Here is a 21,946-nt window from a genome sequence, read left to right as displayed (position 1 = left end):
ACTAGAAGCTCACAACACTCAAAAGAAACCGCAAAATAAGCTGTTTGGCAATGGCAGAAAAGATTTGGCAAATTTTTCATGGATGCAACCCACAAACTCAGCTCTGCTGCTCATCCCACAAATGCATGTTCCATAGAAGTGTGGCATTTAAAAGGGAAATAAACAAGCTTCCCAACAGTTTAAGATTTATTGCCAAGAAGCATTGTTGCAACAGAGAAATAATCTAGCAAACACATATTTCCTTACTTTTTTGTGATAAGTTTATTTTCTTCAAGTAATTGTAAAAAGATTGTTTAATGTAATGTGTTGTTATACAGCATTAATCAATAAATACAAAAAAATCAAGAATAGATTAATTGTTTTTCTGGGAGCTTTGTACCAGGTTATGTAGAATCTGTTTCTGATGTTTAAAACCATCCTTCATATGTCTAAAAATGAAATAAGGATAAAGTCTAACAACTTCATAAGGTTAATGGCATCAAATTACAGTTAAAGATTGAGGGTCACATTATATGTCTACGTTGTATGGCCTATCTGACATGGAGCAAGCCTCCAGACAAGACGTGTGGTCTTGTCAGCGCCTTTCTTTTCTTCCGAGATTTTTATTGGTTCCTCTGATCCTCTAATACCTGAGCAAAGCCTTAATGGCTAGTTGATATGCCGCTCTGTTCTCTTGAGCTCCATCAAAAGTCAGCAGGGCAAAATGTCAGCCACTGGCTTCTCCTCCTGCTCTAAGACAACTGAAACTAAAACATTCTTTCACATTTGGAAAAAAAAAATACAGTCCACTTTGCTATTTGATCAGACATGAGGACTTGTCTCAGCTTTCACTGCAGCAAGAGGGGTGGGGGGGTACAGACATATCCAATCAGTGTACATATCCGTGTCTGTTTTTTTGTTTTGTTGTTTTTTATCTTATATTAAACCCAGATTGGGCCCATCTGTTGAACCCAGGTTTAGGTGTGTTTGGCAATTAAGCACCCGCTTCCACAGACCTTTGAGGACCCACTGGAAGAGCAGGCGGAGGAGACATAGCTGGAACGGAGACTGAATTGTGTCTGCTCTATCAATTTCTGAATTACTCATTTAGCCAAAGCTGAGTGGCGCCGAGATGCAGTCATCACCATTCAATAACTGCCAGAAATTGGTCTCTGATGAGAATGAAAAATAAATCAGTGGCTTGTAGAAAGGAGGTTTACATGTGGAGGCTCGTCTTTCAATAGCCTTTTTCTTTATAGTTGAAATACTGACTATATCACCATCTAATTTTAATCCTTGCGGATCTATGGATTTTGGTCTAACCTTAAATTTTATAATTAAAGATTGTACAATAAATGTGTAATTTATCTTACATGCAAATAACATCATGAAGCAAAATCCCAGGTTATGTAACGGGTTGACATTAAGCTTTTTCCGCCACTTGTTCTGTGGGCCAAAGTGTTGAACTTGCCCAAACAACAAGCTTGACGGCCCCGAATGGAAAACGTTTTCCCGCTTGCAAAAAGAAAAAAAATGTAATACAATCTGAAAAGATCTGAACATCTGTAAATTCGATAACTTCATTCATTCATTATCTTACCCGCTTTATCCCTTGCGGGGTCACGGGGGTCTGCTGGAGCCTATCCCAGCTTATTTTAGGTGAGAGGCAGGGGTTACACCCTGGACAGGTCACCAGTCCATCACAGGGCCACATATAGACACACAAACCATGCTCACAATCACACTCACACCTACGGACAATTTATAATCACCAATTAACCTAATATGCATGTTTTTGGACTGTGGGAGGAAGCCGGAGTACCCGGAGAAAACCCACGCAAGCACGGGGAGAACATGCAAACTCCACACAGAAAGGCCCCTGCCGGGCCTGGGAGTCGAACCGGGGACCTTCTTGCTGTGAGGCAACAGTGCTAACCACTAAGCCACCGTGCTGCCTGAATTTGATAACTTCTTTGGGTTTATTTAAAGCAACATTCCAGAGTTATATCACGATTATGGTGATGGTCATAAGTGCAAGTGATTTTTAGGGACCAAAACAAAAACCAAACGGTGTATAAAAAGGCCTTTTTTTTTTTCTTACCTGTCATCATCTTCCTGTTGCTGCCATCTTAAGTCCTAAGTACTAATGGACTACTGAATGTCTGACTGTCAGTACACGCAAAAGGAGGACGACAGTTCATAGCCTTTACTTCCACAGAACTGGATCAGTTAACAGTATGTTTCTACACATTTTGTCTCCTGACAGTGGTATGGCCGACATTCTGTAGTCATTTAGTAAGGATTTAAGATGGAAGTGATATCAGATTAATGAAAACAGCCCTTTTTATACATGCAAAGTTAAAATTACAGGGGCCAGCTTCTAAGAGGCTTAAAATTGACTTTTAATCTGACATTGGCATAAGGCCTACTGAGCTAACATTAATGGCCATTATGCTTTAACATACATTCTTTTTTCATTTTAAACTCTTTTGATTCAAGTCGTTTTTGTCCCTAACAAATGTTTGCACTTCTTACAATTTAATATTATTATGTAGTCATCTTGCCAGAGATTCAGACATTCTTAGCCCTCCAACTGAAGTTTGCTCCTCAAAAGATTTAGTTTAAATCCCTTGAACCGCATGGATAAGAATCACTTGACTTAACTTGGTGTTAAGTCAAGTCTAACTAACTTAACTAATGTTGTCAAACCTGCAGTCAATGATTATGAACGAATGTGCTATTAAGTGACTTTCACAATGTTTTAAACTGATTTTAGAAAGAGTGTTGGCATCTCATTTAATAAAGCCTATCACCCACTGACATTTATGAATCCTGCTCAAGACAGTGGCTATAAATTCAGTTTGAAGTGAAGTGATGTTCTTAAGTGCTGCTGTCTATTTAGAAATACCAGTCTGCAAATGCCAGCGATTGTTTACAACTTTTATATTAGCACATTGATTTTGAGAAGAAACAGTACAAACATGTGAAGTTGTTCTGTAAAACGCCTTACCTTCTCTATTAACATGTCAAAGAGCACAAGTTTGTTTATTTATTTATTTACCTTTTTGTTCGTGCCTTTGCTTTGTGTTTACCCAGCTTAGTTTTGCCAGTTATTACAGACCTTTAACCAGATTATAACTTTGAATAATATTTGTTCTAGTTGCTCGTTATAACTATTCAAAATTAGTGTATACTCAAACATTATCACATGGAATGTTCTTAGCTTTTGAATACTTTTGGTCAAACTAGATAAATACGTAGATACTTTATTAATCCCGAGGGAAACTCAAAACCAGCTTCAGTTTAAGTAAGTTTTGACAGTATTGTTATAGGTGTACTCCCTTTTGCCCAATTTAAATATTAAGCTATTTATCGTTAGTGGAATGCACTTCATTAAAGGTGAGTGGATGGCCTGCACATTTGGAGGTGTAAACGATGGGGAGGTGACAGAAAGAAGGTTGGTGTGATGATTTGCCTTGCAAAGCACACCCATCTGCCCTTTCGATGCCTCATTGGCTCCCAAAATCAGGTGCAGTCTGAACTGAAATCATTTGGATAATTGACCTTCTGTGTGCATATATTAAAATAAATTAATTTTGATTGGGCGTACAGCATTAGGAACAAAGCTGAAAATGTTGGCTCTTTCATATTCAGCTGCTGGTTTGTTGTACCTGGCCTCTGAGGTGATTATGTATGCCATTCCCATAGCATTATGCATTCCTTCAATCTAATGAAATAATTCTTGCTTTAAGCGCAGCTAGACACAGAACTGTGTTCATCTTTTTAAGTAAAGCATCATTCAGACTTGGCTAAAAGGTATCCACGCAAATCTACGTGGGTGCCTCTAGAATACTAATTTGTGCATATTCCTCAGGTGTGTGGGTGGCAGGTGTATATTCTTCTCCGTGGGTTTGCTTATGTAAACAAGCTGAAATAAAGTGTTTGCTTGTTTTTTGCTTCCTGTGGCTACTTGTCTTTTCAGCTTTTTTTCCAGTCTTCATAAATGTCCTTGGTATTCCAATGAAAAAGCAGAGCGTGTGCATGTGCAGTAAGGCCCATGCAGCCCTGTATGTGTCAGCCGTCTGATGGACAGCCATTAACCCATGGTGAAAGGGTTGAAGAATATTTATGTCTGCCTGTCGGCAGTGACACGACACCCTTCGGGAATGAATAATATGCCTGCCCTATGCTGGCTCCAATTGTACACTCCAATTCCACACAAAATGGTTTGTCTGCACTGTGCTGATATTGTTTCATTGTGTGTGTTGGTGAGTGCAGTTGCGTGGGGGGAGTCCAGGGGCATTGTGATACCCCGAGGTGAGCAGCTGGAGACAAGTTGTACATCCCTCACTGACATGTGAAAAGGCTCCTTTCACCACAGAGGTGATTGTCTCCCCCTCAGTCATTTTCTATTGCCTTGGATCACTTCACTTACCTTTTCCATGTTCAATATGAATGACCTCTCTACTAGTTTTATAAAATACAAATTAAAAGGCTGTACAGAATTCCAGAGATATTTAACCTGGAATCTGTTTTTTGTACTTAAATTGGTTCATGATGAAGAATATAATTAGGATAAGTGAATTAATTATGATATGATAATTCATTTTTATTTGTTGTGCTTTTCAATTTTAAGCCTCCAATAAAGATTCTTTAAGTCTAATAATATTCTTTCTACCAGTATTTATTTGTTTGTTTATTTTAGGCCACAGGGTGCTCTTGAAATTCCCCAGTAAAATTCCCATCCCACCTAATAGTGTTTACATGTACATGCCCCAGGAACGTTTCACAACAAGTAAGTAAGTTAACATGATTTTTACGCCCTCAATTCCCTTCAACAAGTGAGTAAATACCATGTTACAAATGAATACTAATGCGCTCCCGTCTATCACTAAGGAGATGTGTAGTGAGGCATATTTTGTAAAGCTGACCTTTAAGAGGAAGTGAATTGAAAGGCAAATGCATACAGACAGTATACACACTCAATGCTGAAGAAAAATGTCTATTATAGGAGTCATGGTATTTTTTAAACTAAGAGCTTTTTTGGCAGAACTTTTTAATAGCTTCGACATTTATGTTTTACCCAACTGTTAAAAATATGCTTCAGCATACGCTGAGATACGGTAATAACAGTAAGATTATATCCTTTGCCAAATGCATCTTCACAAACATATTCTAATTTCTCTGAGGCATCACATGCCTCCTCTTAAATTAAAACTGTGCAGAGGTGAAAAATGAATCACAATAATGTAAACGATGACTGATTGTATTACAGTATTTGGGACCGTTTTCATAGAGTGGGCACTTCTTTTGAAGTCTTTGCCATGTTGTGTCTGATTAGTTACTCATCTTTATGTGCAATTTAATACAGCTTGGAATTTGCCGGCAGCATCATATATGTCCACTCCTGCACATTTAACATCTGGGTTATATAGTTATATTATATAGTTTAATTTCGATCCCCATTAGCTGCAGCAAAACTGCAGCTATTCTTCCTGGGGTCCGACACATAATATACAATACAAGACAAAAATTAAAAGCAAACCTAAAGAGGTAGTAAAGAAAAAGAAAAGAAACATAGAAAAGAAAAAAAAAGTTAAAAAGGAAATTCTACTACAAAATATATTCTAGATTTCTGTCAAATAAGACCAGTGCTCCTTTTGACACTCACATTAAGGTTACAGTCATTCTGAAACATTTGGATGTAATGCATTACAATACAAAATCATACCTTCTTTAAATAGCATCAACCAATTCAAACAATGTATAGTCATCGACAATGCGTTTAAGTTATAATCGCTTATTGTAACTTGGGTGCAGGTGAGGACGCATAATCCAAGATAAAATCTGAAACACTGAAAAGGATATATAGGAATGAAGCTTATTGTGGACATGAAAAGGGTGTTAGTGATGGTGAAATTAGAAAAAGCTTGGTTCTTCTGATCATCGTCATTCTTGGGTTCAGAGTGATTCAGCTTAGTAATTACTTGAAACATTTTTATTTTGGCACTCTTACAAATAATTAAGTTGGATCATCACAATCAGCCTTTCTCCAATGCATCTTTGAAACTTTTTATCAAACTTCAATCAACTCAAATACAGTACTTTTATGCCAACAAAGACATACTGTGTAATTTCTCCAGTGATTCTTGGATCTGCTGCAAAGCCATGTCTAATACGCCTCAGCTGGAACTTATCTTGACGAAATGCCCAAACTACCTCAACTAGCTCCTTTCAACAGAAAGGGAAGTGAGTCTAGCCCCTCAATCTTTCTCTAAGGGTGAGCCCAGACACCCACTGAAGGAAGCTCATTGGGCAAACTGGTTTAACTCATTCTTTCGGTCGGTGCCCCTACAGTAGCTGACGGCTATAGGTGAGGGATGGACCGAAGATTGACTGGTAAATCAACAGTTTTGCCTTTCTGTTCAGCTCTCTCATTATCATGACTCTCATCTGCCACCAAACTCAGAACTAACTATGGTGTGGATTTACAAAGGTCAGGTTTTAAAATATATTGTCAGTACAAAGGAACAGCTGCTGCTGATGGCTTTCATTTTATTTTTCAAAATGGTACAATGTATTTGGTCCTGGCATATATCCTATGGCGATTCCTGTTACAATTCTCTTTCCAGTCAGTGGTGTACAAGTGGTGTTTTGTCACTGCTCAGTATTGGTTCACCTCACTTGAAACAAAAATACCCATAATGCAATGCAGCTTAAATCGGAAGAAATGCCCCCAGATAAATTATTTTTCCAGGCCTCAACTTCTGACAGAAGTGTCTCCAGCTCACGGCCAATGTTTTTATTTTTTATTTGTTTTACTTGTTTTTCCAAGTTCCCTATTAGGATGAGCGTTTTTTAATGGATATTTATCCTCATTATCATATTCAAATGGTTCTACTTGAGGAAGGAGACAGGGCGGAGTGTCGTGCTCCCGCATATACGCTCAATTCCACATCGATTGTGATGTTCAAAGAAACGTGCGTGGATTAGGCCGTACGCACAGTTGTGAACATCTGAATTTTCCATCGCAAGAATTCCACACACGGATTTACGCTGAAATCCATGCACTCTTTGTACTGGTCTCCAAGTCCCAATCTGGTCACAGCCGCAGTAGCAGCAGCTGAGACCAGAGATGGTTAATATGAAGAGTGGCTGCAGCTGGTCCAGTCTTTTCTGCCACAGTGCCCTCTATAAAAACCACAAAAGGATATTCTGTCTTCATAAGTTTTAATTAGCAGGTGTTTGTAGTAATTTTACTGGACCTCAACAGTTGGTGTATCTCCATTACAGGGAACAGCCCCACAACAAGACATTTTGATGCCAAATGTAGGTAAATGTACCTCAGGCCACGTTTACTCATAGCCAGGTATTTACAAAAACGGATATTTCCCCCTCTACGTTTTGAAAAATAGCATAATTTACACGAACCCGCATAAATACGTTGTTAAGGTGCTATGAGCTGCCAAACCAAACCTACAGGGGGCAGTGTAACGAGAAGCAAAAAGTCCTGCTAGCCAATTGCAATCCTGGGAAAAAACGTCAACAAATGACACGAGTAACTTCCAGTTACTTCCAAGATTGAACGAGAGTCTTTCGTTTGGAGTGACGGAGAAGTGGAGTTACTTTTAAGTGTGACTTTAGAATATAAAACGGGTAAAATACAAGAAAATATTGACGGTGGCCAAACAGATTGTACACACAAGCCGCACACATGACGCTGGTGACGTTTCTGTTGCATAATGTGACGTTCTGAAGCCTAAATGTCTGTTTTCCTCCGTTTAAAAGCAAACGTGAAGACAGTTTTTGCAAATCTCCACTTTGGCCGGAGTTTTCAGAAATGATAGTTGTTGGTGACTTTGAGCTTCGTTTTCGTGTAAATGAACGGCCAAAACGCATGAAAACATCACTACGTTTTTGCTACGTGTAAACGGGGCCTCAGTGTGGCCCCCAAAACGGCATGGTGTTGATTTGGTGCTGATTGGGATGTAGGCAGCTGGTGATGTTCAGCATTCTTGATGTCCCTTTTGAGTTAAAGTCTCCTCTTCTAATTCACTACCACCAACGCTTAAATGCAACAACCAGTTTAGCTGTTTTCATGTTTATTTCATCATTCTAGTTGTTTGCTTCTGCTTCAGGTTCTTCTTTATTCATTGGTGATTTGCAAGCACCAATATTAAAGTGTGACTAAATAGTGCAAACAAACAGGTGGGTGCAGATAAATGTGTGTCCTTGGGCCATTTAGTCTGACTAATTGTTGGTGTAACTGGGACCGGGCTTGGTTTAAAAGTATGACAGCAGCAGACAGGAAAGACCTGAATTAGTTGTTTTCTGTGTAACGGAAATTATTTTTAAGGTCTTTCCAGACTACATTTGTGGTGTTCTACTGCATCTGGTCCTCTATCCTCTTCCTGTAAATGTATTTTTCTTCCATGATCTCCCTCCTCAGCTCCTCTCCTCCACCTCGTCCTGAGGGTTTTCCTTTTGTCCTTGAGGAGAGTCTTTATTTCAAGAGTGATCAATGGTTTGCCTTTTGTAAAAAATACTGTACAGTCCTCATAGGGATGGTATTCTACAAACAGAAATTAATGTTGTCTGTTATGCAGTTAGTAAAACTGCCAGTCCTCCTCCTGTGAGAAAACGTAATAAATAATTGTCTGATCATGTTCCTTCAAATCTTCTTCTGGCTCCTCAGACTGTTTATTTTATTTTTTTTCTGCGCAAGTCACAGCTGATTATCTATCCATGGCAGATACTTACATAGGCAGGAAGTGCACCAGATATATATGGCCAAATACCCCTGCTGGGGTAAGGGGTGAAGAGTATTATACTTTCTTAATGTTTGCAAAATATACAGTAGGTCCAGTGTTTGGTTGTGTATGGCATGACAGGTGACATACTGCATTAATGTAAACAGGATGGAGGGTGGAGAGGCATGACTGAAGCCGCCAGAGAGCCTGTGGATGTTGTTTGCAGTGTGTTTGTGAACCATACAGGCCATGCCAGCATGAGCAGAGAGGGAAATATATGTTACGATCACGATGACATGAGAGAATTCCTTTGACAGATAGACTGGCCTCATGCTAACATAGGGCTGGGTGATATAAATATAACATATATATACTGTGTATATATATATATATATATGTATATATGTATATGTATATATATATGTATATATGTATATGTATATATATATGTATATATGTATATGTATATATGTATATATATATTCATGTTCTGAATTGAAAGGTATTGGTATATTAAAGTGGACCTATTATGAAAAACACGTTTTTTTCTTGCTTTAACATATATAAAGTGGTCTCCCCTCAGCCTGCCAACTCAGAGAAGGAGGAAAGCAACCAAATTCTGCAGCGTCTGTACGGATGAGCCATCCAGTCTGATGTGGCTTCTACGAGCCGTTCAGATTCTGCTCCCGTCGTTATGTAAAGACGGGCACGATTTACATCGGTTGGCCTCCGATGCGTGAAACCACGCCCACAACTAACTCCGCCGGCCGGAGCTTCCGCCATTTTTTCGTAGCGGTGTATCACGTCATTCAGGCAGCCAATCAGCACAGTGCCTCATTATCATAGCCTACTTTATTTTTGCATGCGGTGTAGGAATATATAATGTTTTTTGCATTTTGATTAGTAGATTTTCTCTCCTTAATTTCCGTTTTTATTTCTACTTTTACTTCTTCGTTGGTTTCAGGTTGGGTAGAATGGATAGGTTACTGCAATGTCTGTAACAATTACTTTTTCCTCTGTTGCTATGTCTTAGCTGTATAAAGGAAGTAATCAAAAAAGGAAACTTAGTGCTGCAAGCTAAAGTGCTGCAAGCTAAAGTGCTGCAGAAAAAGAACCTACGCCCTCAGCTGTTGTCTTCTCCAGAAGCATCTCATTGACGGCATGTGGCATGTCAGCCAGCAGGATTTGACAGCCAGCATACGCAGCACGCCCACCAGAGCTGTCGGGTCCGGCAGGCCAACCACGCCCACACCCTGATGGCATGTGGCAGCGGACCCGACCCGGCCAAGCACACTGCGACCATGTCCCAAACAAAGGGAAGCATGAAATCATCTCCTTCATGTTCTGAATTAAAATATATATAGTTAATTAGCCTAAATATTTGCAATATTAAGAAGATGAAAAAATGCTGTCTTACAAACTTAATGAATATGTGGTTTCAATGACAAATCCTCATCGTATATAACTCCTACCAATTGTATATATAAATTGGTGTGTGTGTGCGTGTGTGCGTATGTATGTAGGTATACACACACACACACACACACACACACACAAAGGAGTGGCCAAAAGTTTTGAGAATGACTGAAATATTACATTTTCACAAAGTCTGCTGCTTCAGGGTTTGTAGGTGTTTTTGTCAGATGTTTCTATGGTATATTGAAATATAATTACAAGCATTTCATAAGTATCAAAAGCTTTTATCGACAATTACAGACCGTACGCCTGTCCTACACCCGAACATCTCCATTAATAACATTAGACTAGAAAATGTGGACCACTTTTCCATACCTTCTTCCAACCTGAACAAGTGCCACATAGATCTTAAGACCTGGGAACACACGGCAAAGGACAGAGTCGCCTGGAGGAATCTTGTCCGTGAGGGCGCGGCGCAATACAACGCTGACCTCTCCCATGCTGCACACGAGAAGCACAGACTCAGAAAGGAGAGAACATTGGCCAAGCAGAACCAACCCAAACCCACCACCACTACATCCCCCTGCACACACCCAAGAATAATCGGGTCCAGAATATGCCTTTTCGCCCACCTGAAGACCCACAAGGACCAAGAGGGAGGACAGTCATACTCGACTACGAGTGACTGCTGATGATGATGATGATGATGATGATGACACTGAGTTCATGCAACACGTCAATATTTGCAGTGTTGACCGTTCTTTTGCAAGAGCTCTGCAATTGTCCCTGGCATGCTGTCAATCAACTTCTGGACCAAATCCTGACTAATGGCAGTCCATTATTGCATAATCAATGTGTGTGGGTTTTTGTTTGTCCACCCTCCTCTTGAGGATTGACCACAAGTTCTCAATGGGATTAAGTTCTGGGGAGTTTCCTGGCCATGGACCCAAAATATTTATGTTTTGCACCCTGAGCCATTTAGTTACCACATTTGCATTTATGGCAAGGTGCTCCATCATGCTGGAAAGGCATTGTTCATCACCAAACTACTCTAAGAGAAGTTGCTGTCGGAGGACGTTCTGGCACCATTCTTTATTCATTCGATTGTTTTTAGGCAAGATTGTGAGAAATCCCACTCCCTTGACTGAGAAGCAACCCCACACAAGAATGGCCTCAGGATGCTTTACTGTTGGCACGAGGCAGGACTGATGGTAGCGCTCACCTCGTCTTCTCCGAACAAACTTTCTTCCAGATGCACCCAACAATCAGAAAGGGGATTCATTGGTGAAAATGACTTTTCCCCAGTTCTCAGCAGTCCAATCCCTGTACCTTTTGCAGAATATCAGTCTGTCCCTGATTTTTTTTATTTTTATTTTTTTTTATGGAGATAGTGGCTTCTTTGCTGCCCTTCTTCACACCAAGCCTTCCTCCAAAAGTCTTTGTCTCACTGTGCATCCAGATGCACTGGTGGCGGCCCGATCCCGCAGCTGAAACAACTTTCTTGGGCGCCCTGGAGCCTGTTTGGCAACTATTTGAACCACCCATAATCCGATAGATGGTTGACTAGCTGCTATATACTTCCCTGTTAGGTCCTTTTTGTGCAATGCAATGATGACTGCACATATTTCCTTGCAGGTAACCATGGTTAACAGAAGAAGAACAATGATGTCAAGCACCATCCTCTTAAAGTGTCCAGTCTATTATTCTTACTCTGTCATGACAAATTGATCTCCAGCCTTGTCCTTCTCAACACCCACAACTGTATCATTGAAATTATGTTAGCTGGTCCTTTTTGTAGCAGCGCTGAAATGCAGTCAAAATGTTTTTTTGGGGGATGAAATAAATTTTCAAGGAAAAGAAAGACTTTTTCTGCAATTAATTGCAGTTGAACTGATCACTCCTCATAACATTATAGTAAAATGCAAATTGTCATTATATTATGTCATTAAACTTGGCTGTGTGTGTAAAAGTTATCTGCAGCCCTTCCCACACAGTATTTAAATGTAATTCAAGACATAAGCTTAAAGGGAAACTCTTTCATGTATGGACTTGGTCTCTAACATGGAAATATTTGTATCTGAATATTGCATCTTAAGCTTGTTAACATTGTAGCCTACTCTGTGTTTACAGTACATCACATTTAGCAGACGCTTTAATCCAAAGCGACTTACAACAGAGGACAGCAATCATGCCACAGTAATATAGTAGACCACAAAGTAGGTGTAGAAAAAACTATATCTAAATAAGTTAATCGAAGCGCCACTTAGACATTCGCATTCAACATATGACGTTCAAGTGCAGCTGGGAAAGTTACTAGAGGAGCAGAGTTCAGAAGGTACAGTTTTCAACAACTCCTTGAACGTATAGAGGAATGACTCTGCTCTTGTGACCACAGGTAACTTTTTCCACCATTGAGCAACAACCCCAGAGAACAGTCTTGACTGAGATCGCCTTGTGTGAGGGGATGTAAAATAATTCTCTATGGTTTAAATAAATATATAGTTAAGAGATTCTAATAAGATATTGGGGCTGTGAAAAATGATTTTACTTTTATGCAACAAATGGAAGTTAACAAGTGAACTTTTGGAACAAAACAGAAAAGGCTTTTTTCTAGTAATCTTTTAAAAAAAAAAAATTAGAAAAATCTCAGCAATAGTAATATAGACAAGAATATGTCAGGCATCATTCCCATGTGTTGCACGTTGGTCTATGTACAATTACAAAAAACCTTGAGTAGTCTATTTTATTTTTTAATGATACAATATCAAAACTAGTTCCCACTTGCCTGTTTACCTCTTTTCACCGGCAAATCTCACAGTCCCAATACATTTTTTATTTTTGTGTGCTTGCCATATTAGAGGGTGTTTGTTTAATTTGTGATATTTGTCCCTCTCACACCTGTCAGACATTTTTAAAAATAGCGTTTATGGGAATGGTTGGCAGTGACTTAATCAGAAACAAAATTGTAACACCACATGCTCTAGTGTATGATTTTTATCTCCCAACTGTCAACACCAACTGGCTCTGAATGGAACAGATCTTTCCCTATTTGGTCCAGACCAGTCATTATACTCAAATTGTAACCATTAGTCGCCCAGAAATTGTTAGTGTATCCACCTTGCCATCTGTGATTGTTTGAGTTTTTTGTGTGTGTCTTTTTTTTAAGGTTTAGTTTCAGACTTAAACCCCACTCCACCAACCATAACACATCTGTCAGTGCATTGTTCTTGCAGTCAGTGCAATGCTTTTACAGGGTTGTTAGACATATGGACAAATTTGTTGGTAAAGAAAGAAAATCCATAATGGTCACTGTAATAACTTGAAACTGGCAAAAGAAATAATAGATAATAACTATCTGAAAATCAACAATTGAAAACACTGCTTTTGATCTGTGTTTTCAACAGTCATAAAAAACATCAATGAAACTGGCCAAGACAAATGAGTTACCCTTAGAAGAGGTTGAATATAATTTGACCATTTTGACGTATTGTGAAACTTAAATGTGGCAGGTGATTAGCGACACTTGTGTCTTCAATCTTGCTTTCAGTCTGCCGGTTCAAGGGGGTGAAAAGTCATCACTCTGCTGTTTGGGATCATGGTGCTCAGTATACTGAACATGGATGAGAAAAACAAAGGAGAGAGTTGTGCAAATAGACCAGAAAGAAAATTATAGACAAGCATGTAAACGTAGACACGATACGACCATATCCATCCTCTTCTGACAACAGTTGCAAATTCCATTCAGAAATTTAGGGTCCACTGTACTGTTGCCTCCTTGTCATTGTCACAAGAGGTAAATTGACCACAAATTGAAGCTCACAGCATTCATTGCTGTTTGAGCCAAAGTGGATAACTTTGGCTCCTCCACTGTTGATAGCAAATCATTAAAGCGCCACTCTGGAAGTTCGCAAAATGCATATTGACATGCTACAAAGCTTCTGGGAGAATATGCTTTTGGGAGATGAGACAAAACTGGTGCAATGGTAGTAATAATGGTAATAAAATAGAATTGAATAGGAAAAAAAAACTGTACCTAACATTAAACATGGAGGAGGTTATCGGTTATGTTCTGGGGCTGCTTTGTTGCATCTGCCAAAAGGTGTCTTAAAATCTGTGCAGGTACAAGGAAATCTCAAGGCTTTCCGGACAGAAAGGTGCTGGCCAGTTTCAGAAAGCTTGGTCTCAGTTCCAAGTCATAATGACCGGAAAATGACCCAGAGCACAAAGCTAACAATCCCTAAGAATAGCTAAGATTGAACATTGGACTAACCTGAAGTGACATTTTATGATCCCTGATTGAAATCTTATTGGATATCTCTGAAAAAAGCCGAAACATGCAGTCTGGAGAAGCCCGCCTTCACACCTGAGACAGCTGGAGCAGTCTGTGGGCCAAAATACCTGTCTGTAGTTTAGGTCTTGAAGTCTCACTGAGGCTTGCAGAAATTGCTTGATTGCAGTGATTGCTTCTTAAGGTTGTGCAGCCAAATATTAAGCTTAGGGCACAAACTAATTTGACCAAGCCAATTTCATTAGTTGGCTTATTTATTTATTTTAAAGATTTTGTTGAACTGCAATTAAAAAGCAATGTTTGATTTTCATTAGTTTTTTTTTGTAAATTATTATTACATTTTTCAATTTCAGGTTATTTCAATGACCACGGTGATGATTTTTTAATAGAATGGTACCAAAAGATTTGTCCACTTCTGTACGCACACTCATTTATTGTTTCTTTTACATGTAGGCTATGCTTTATTTCCACTCAACCTCAGTGTAAAGCCTGATAGAAAAGCAGTGCAGAAAGACTGCTGCTTAATTTATGTTATAGGAATATGGTCAGAATGGTTGGTCAAACAGGGCCATGGGACAAAATGTCACAGGCCTTCAGCATTGCTACTCAGTCATTAGACATTTCAAGAAAAAAGGCCATCTCCAAGAATTTGTCTTTTTTAAGTCCTTTCCCTGCTTCCGTAGTACCTCTTAAGTCCTTTGGCGTGGAAGAAAAGCCTTACTGGCAGAAGTACTGGTTGCACTTCTGAGAAAAATAATGAGGCAGTGGAGGTTGTAGATAGCCCTGCACGAAGACTTAAGGATGTAGATGTGGGCAAAGCTTATTAATACAAAGTAGGATTGAGGTTGTAAGACGGTACTGCCTGAGGGGTCAGGAATTACAATCCCCATGTTTTGTTCTCTGAAAAGCAATTCCATACAGTATGTGTCCATGGCTGGTTGAGCGGTCATTCACTGTTCGAAAGGTCACAAGATCCCTTCTTAACCCCCTTATAGGTGGAGCTTGTCTAATGATTTGCAAAATGTCCCAAAACGGTCTGTCCAGCCAGACCTTTTAGCCTCCGTCATAGCACTAAATTATATTTGATTTCTCTCATAGGATGTTTTGTTATACCAGTTTCATGCTGGTGTTGTCAAAGAACTATGTTAGGGCTGCAGTCTCTCAATGTGAGTTCACTTGCTCATTTTTTCAGAGACCTGGTTGATTAAACTCTGGAGAGTATCCAGTCCAACTGATTTGGGGATTGGCATTCTTGCATACAGCATATAGTTGAAAATACTGTATTTCAGGGTTCCAGTTCATGGGTAAAGGGGAAATGTCTGATGTAGGTTTTTCATTTAATCTGTCAACTGTCTGTGTCTGTGGATGGTAGGATAAGTTCAGTTATCAATGTGGATCAAGTAGACTACCAGTTTTGTTCGGGTTTCTTTTTCTTTTTTTTTTTCTCTCAAATCATCCGCTGAAACTTCAGACACCATTGTCTGTCAAAAGAGATCTATGCCAGTGGCATGGCAAAGATTTGACATGATGCTCATTCTGTCTTTCTGCAGTCCCAAGAAGGGGCTGTCATGCTTCAGCAGGCCGGATAATTATTTTCCTCTTATCCCTCCTTGCCAGGGCCAATCCTAGTCTTCAATAGAAACCAGGGCCCGCACCACTTCCCATCACATCTCTCTGTTCCTTTTCTTCTCCATTTCTCATCTTCCATCTGTTTCACTTCACCTCACTTTCAAACTACAAGACCTTCTTTTCCCTCAGCTGGTCTTTATATCATTCTCTCTATTCTCTGTAAAAAAAATAGATTTGCACAGGCAAAATAGGTCTTCGATGAAACAGAATTGACACTCTTAAGTATTAAATGTCCCATGAAAGATTGGCATACTTGAATCTTTATTACATTTCTTATCTGAGCGAAAAGTTGGATTCAAGTAGTAGTTTTTGTCTTTGCATGAAACTTGACAAGTAGAATCTCTGACATGCAGCCCCCATTGACTTTTAAAGGTAACCCATTTTTACTTGACCATGAAAAGAAGCCACTCAGTTGTTCCTCACCCACTTCACTGCTGCTACATGAAGGCATATGATTAGAACCAGCAAGCAAGGCTTGATTTTGGAAGCTGTGTATGTTAACCTATGGCCACAAGGCAGAGCGCTAGGCCCCCAGCAGATTGAAAACAAAATAAATAACCATTGCCAGAGCAGGCGATGACTGTACAAGCTGTCTTGAGTAGATAACACAGAACAATAGCCCTTAATAGGCCACAAAGAAACACACACACCCATCTCCAGCCCTGCCTTTTTATACTCAGCTTTCTGGTACAAAGGAAACAAAATTCTTCTTCTTTCTTTTTTACAGAGAGATTTACAGTGCCTTACAGGGCTATGAGCATGAAATTGTGTTTTTTTGTGATAATTCAGCAAAATATGCACCACTCATGAGATGGAGTCTTGCATAATGAGAAGAATTACAATGAATTTGTTGTCTCTTGGATTAGAATTTGGAGGAGAAAAGAGCATCACCTTCATGTACGTCCAGTAACCGCCTTTCAAAAGTTAGTTTGAGGACTTCCTGACAGTACAATGTTGCTTTCCACCGTTATCTCATATTTCAGTCAATACAGATGACAGTTGATCTATAACACTGAGACATGTCTTGCCCATCACAGTGCTTGCATTTTTGTCAAATGTGTGTCCAAGATTGTTTTCATGAAGGCTCACAGACGGAAGCAGAGGTTCTTATGGGCACATCAAATTGTCTTGTTTACATTTCTTTCTTTTTTTGACTGAAATGCAGTTAGAGGAAGTATAATGGCAAGTAAAAGAGCCAGTTTCTTCTGTGAAGGCCCTTTTTTGACTTTGACACAAAAGGAGCTTTTGCAAGATATCAGAATGCTGCCAACAATGATCCTATTTCCCAAAAAAATTGAATCATTTCACAGGCACCAAGGTTGAAGAAACCATCTCATCTCTTAAATCTGCCTGGGAAAAAAAGAGTGGGCTGGTATGTTATACATTACCTGATGCTTTTATGCTTAGCTCTGATGAAACGATATACCCGGCTGCCACCTTGGCTCACCTGAAATGAAACTTTAAAGGAAAGAGACCGTCCTTTTACAGGACGTAAAATGCTTTTGTGATTTTTTTTTTTATTTTTTAAGATTTTTCGGGGCTTAAGGCTTGGAGTGCTATTTCATACCATACAGCTGGTTTACGGTGATGCTGAGAGTCTGAGTAGAGACAATTATGATGGGAGAAGGCAAAAAATAACCTAAACTTGCCTCCAGTTTTTTTTTTTTTTTTGTAGGCTCATTAGAATATTTTAACCATTCACAAACTACTAATCTGCTGAAAAGAAGCAAATATTTTGAAGTAGGTATGTAAATAAAAGGACAACATCCTTAACAAAGACATGCATTCATAAAAAAAGAAAGTATGCCCCTTTTCAGTTCTATGGTTTTTATGTGTCAGGGCAACAGAAAATCTACTGCTTATTATGTAAATATTTGTCTTAGTATTTTTTAGAGGCACACATCTTACAAGAATAATAACAGCACAATAATACATAATGTATTATTGGTCATCTGAGGTGCTATGTACCTCATTTTAATACCAAGAAAATATTTTTTTTGTATTAATCTTTTTGTGTTGAATAGAACATTTGAAATGACAGAAGTTGTACTTTCTTTTGTTCATGAATGTATATAGTTTGTTTGTTTTGATAATATATTTATCTGAATTTGTGAGATGATCTAGGAAACAACATTGTTTAAAAATGTATTTGATGGAGGAATTTTTGTCTTTTCTTTTGTGCCATCATTGGCGGAGTGTTTTCAGTGGAAAGCTGTTACCTCTGCCCACATCAAAGTATCTCTTGAGGGGATTGTAAAGTGGTTATTTGCTGTTTATAGTCTGGTTCAGATGTTTGCTTTTTTGTAGAGCTGGGTAATATGGCCCCCCAAAAAAGAGAAAAAGAAACCTGATAGCAAACAGGGTTTATGTGTATACTTTCTATATACGTGTTAAGGTAAGGGTACCTTTTGGCGTACTTGACTGTTTCCGTAGTAATAAAAATGTAATTTCAGTGGCAAAACTCGAAAAACAACAAAACAAAAAAACTTTAATCACTTATTTTTGTTTAAAAGAAAATGTTTCTACCATTTAAATACACTTTTTCCAGGTCTTCTTGAAATCTCGTAGTCATTTGTGAGATGTACCAGAACACACCACAAAGATGTAGGTGCAGTCTTTGTCTTTGGATAGTTGGTCTCTTCATGATTTCAGCTTTGTGTACATATAAAAGGAAATTAAAGTTAGTTGACATCTGCGGTGAGGTGGAGGCAAATGTCTGTGCTGTTCCGTGGTAATCCTCTTAGATCAAAACGAAGCCAAGGTTTCTCCAACAGGTAACTTTGCGTCACTGTCGCCAAAGTCGCCACGTTACCAACAATGAGCAGGACTTATAAACACACTGGCCTGACTTTATAGGGAAAGAAGGTTATCTAATGTGGTATAACACTATATTATTACAATTGATATTGGCTGATTGTATATATCTTTTGAAAAAAAAGACATTGATTTAAATGAAAAGTTGATTGATCACCCACCCACACTTCTTTGTAGTTATTTCTTTCTTAGGGGAAAACAATGTTTTGTAGGTTGTATGTTCTTGTAAACCAAAGACCAGCAGGAATCATAAAACAAAGTTGCAGCAGAGTTCTTCCGACATTCATTTCTATAAACTACAATTACATTTGTGCCAAGCTACATAAATCATGTCTTATGCATCATTAATATACATCTTGTCAATAAGAGATGTGTGAATGGATAAAAATATGTTTCTTCCCAAAAGAGACAGAGTGAAAAATGGGTTGTATATTGCTGGAGAATGGAGTCCTTCTACTTTATGCTTCAAATTGGATCTAATTCTCTGCTGCCCCCCAGTGGTGTGTGTGTGTGTGTGTGTGTGTGTGTGTGTGTGTGTGTGTGTGTGTGTGTGTGTGTGTGTGTGTGTGTGTGTGTGTGTGTGTGTGTGTGTGTGTGTGTGTGTGTGTGTGTGTGTGTGTGTGTGTGTGTGTGTGTGTGTGTGTGTGTGTGTGTGTGTGTGTGTGTGTGTGTGTGTGTGTGTGTGTGTGTGTGTGTGTGTGTGTGTGTGACCACTCAACTGATGAAATACATTAATGATAAGTAACTCAATTCTAATTTTCAAGGTTACTTTTATATTTTATTTAGTGTTTTGTGTATAATATGATTTACTTTATTCATATTATACATGGCTAACTACAAAGCTTCTCCTTTTAAATCTTTGGCGCATCTTTCTTGGTCAGGTAAAACTTTACAAATGTATGGACATAAATTAAATCTTAGGAATATGGCAGATTGTATTTTAGCTTTTATTCATGCTTCTTTTTAAATGTGTTTCCAAATGGTGGAAGCACCAGTCATAGCAATGCTGCGGGCCCCAGCTGCCTAGAATGGTAAAGATTTGTATAGTAGAACATGAAAATGCTGCTAAGAATATGAAATGTGCCACCCTAAAACAGCAGTGATCCCAACATTTACTTGATCTTTTCTCATGGCAGACAGTATGCACACATACACCCCATGATTTTTCCAGGTTCATTTCATTTGCAGCTATTTTTGCATATCAGGGCTGCAACACAAAATAATGTATTTATCCCTGAAGGGAAATTAATTACAGGATAAGAAATTATTAAATATCTCAGGTGTTGTGATGTTCCATTCTTCCTGGAAACACGTTTTAAAATGTACAACAGAATAAGCCTAAACACATCCATACCACACAGTTTCTTTTTTGCACAGTGAAATTTTAAATGGCATTCATAAATAAGACTGTATTGTAATGCTTGACAGAAGGTTTCCACTGCAGTCGTTTCCCCGCGTGATTATATCAGCCGTTGATGCAGGGCTGTCTGAGGGATCAGAGATCAAGGATGTCCAACTTAGGCATGTGTTATTGCCCTTTACATATTGAAATCCCTCCAGATTTCCAGAATGTTTTAATTATATTATGCATTATAGAAGAAGAAAGAAGCGAGTAATTCTATTATGAACATTGTGTTTTAAAATGTCAATAAGTTTCATATCAATTTATCGACAAAAGAAGGTCCTCTGCTCACTTTAGCTCCATAAAGCCTTTCATGGATACCGCTCTTGCCTTTTGTACCAGTTGTGAATAGATTTACAGTATCTGTTCACAGCATGTGAAATAACATAAATTACATTTCTAACTTCTTTTCAGTGCTAAAATGCTGCCATCTCAACTTTTTTTTTTTAAACTTTTTTTTTTTGATTTTGGATTTCAGACTCACAAGAGGTTAAGAGACCATCTTTAGCTGACGAACTGAAATGCTGCATTATCTCTCAGGCAGTTTCTTCTCCGTCTACAACACTCGATTAATAGACATTTGAAGCTGGGTTTTTTTGTTGCTTGTTTTTTTTTAACATAGTTAATTTTTTCTAATGCAAATTATTCCTATCCCAATACTGAATTTAGATTTTCCCTAAACCGAGATGAAAATTATTGCACAAAGTGAGGAGGAACTTATGATACAACAGTGTGGCAGGGTGGAGCAGCTGCAGCTACTCAGGCTGATGGGACACAGGTGTGGCCCGTCAGCCTCTCCACCCTGCCAGCCTTATAAGGGATCTGCTGATCGTGAGGTGCGGCTGGTGTGAGGTGCTTGTGCACTGTGTCCTGGGCGTGTGGCGGTGTTAATAAAAAGGGTTCTGCACTAAACTCTGTGTCCTCTCAATCCTGTCGGTCGGGCCCCCGTAGCACTAGCCTTGCTACAAACAGCAAAATATTAAAACAAGGTGTGAGACATAAGAGACAAAGCTAAGTATTTGAACTGTAGTACACTCTTGACAAAAAGATCTGCGAGTTGAGGCTAATGTATGAGAAATATTGTTATGCACTGGAAAAATATTGCTTGCAGAATAGAATGTATGCCGTATTGACAAATATAATAAATTAGCAATAACATTTATGAAATCATTAATAATCAGATATATTTACCATAATCATATATAGTAGTAGTCATTTGAAGTCGATCAAAAACACACATTATGCAAGAATTTTGAACAATATCTGATTAAATGTTTTGATCCATTTCAAACGTTAATTTCTGTATGTGTTTTCTTATTGGTCCGAATTATTCTAGAACATGTAATACACTTTAGTTAATTGTCAAACCTTTCAGACTCATAATTTGGCAAAAGCCTAAAAAAATGGAGGACATTTTTGAAAGCATTCTACCTCATTGAGATGGACTCATCATGCCGTTTTTTGAAATATTTCCTTTGAATTTCCTGTACAGGAACATCTGAGTCATGTTAATTTATGATTTTATTCTACTCTTAGCTTTCCTACCCCCCCCCTTTGCTTTTTTTTTGCTTTTGTTTGTTTTATTTTAGTTTTGCCTGGTCCCATCTCTGCATAATGAACCTAATCAGAATGAAATGTTTCTTTGAGTGTCCCAGCAACTTGCTCCAT

The 21,946-nt window shown here is 38.6% G+C and overlaps 1 protein-coding gene across 1 annotated transcript in view; it reads left to right on the top strand.

Annotated features, from left to right (window-relative positions):
• suclg2 (succinate-CoA ligase GDP-forming subunit beta) overlaps window positions 1-21,946 on the top strand; it is a 136,328-nt gene that overhangs the window by 98,744 nt on the left and 15,638 nt on the right. The window lies entirely within an intron of this gene.

The sequence above is a fragment of the Cololabis saira genome, chromosome 8 (genome assembly GCF_033807715.1).
Source record: "Cololabis saira isolate AMF1-May2022 chromosome 8, fColSai1.1, whole genome shotgun sequence".
Classification (NCBI taxonomy): Eukaryota; Metazoa; Chordata; class Actinopteri; order Beloniformes; family Belonidae; genus Cololabis; species Cololabis saira.
The sequence above is the reverse complement of the archived record's forward strand: the minus strand, read 5'-3'. Positions and strand labels throughout refer to the sequence as shown.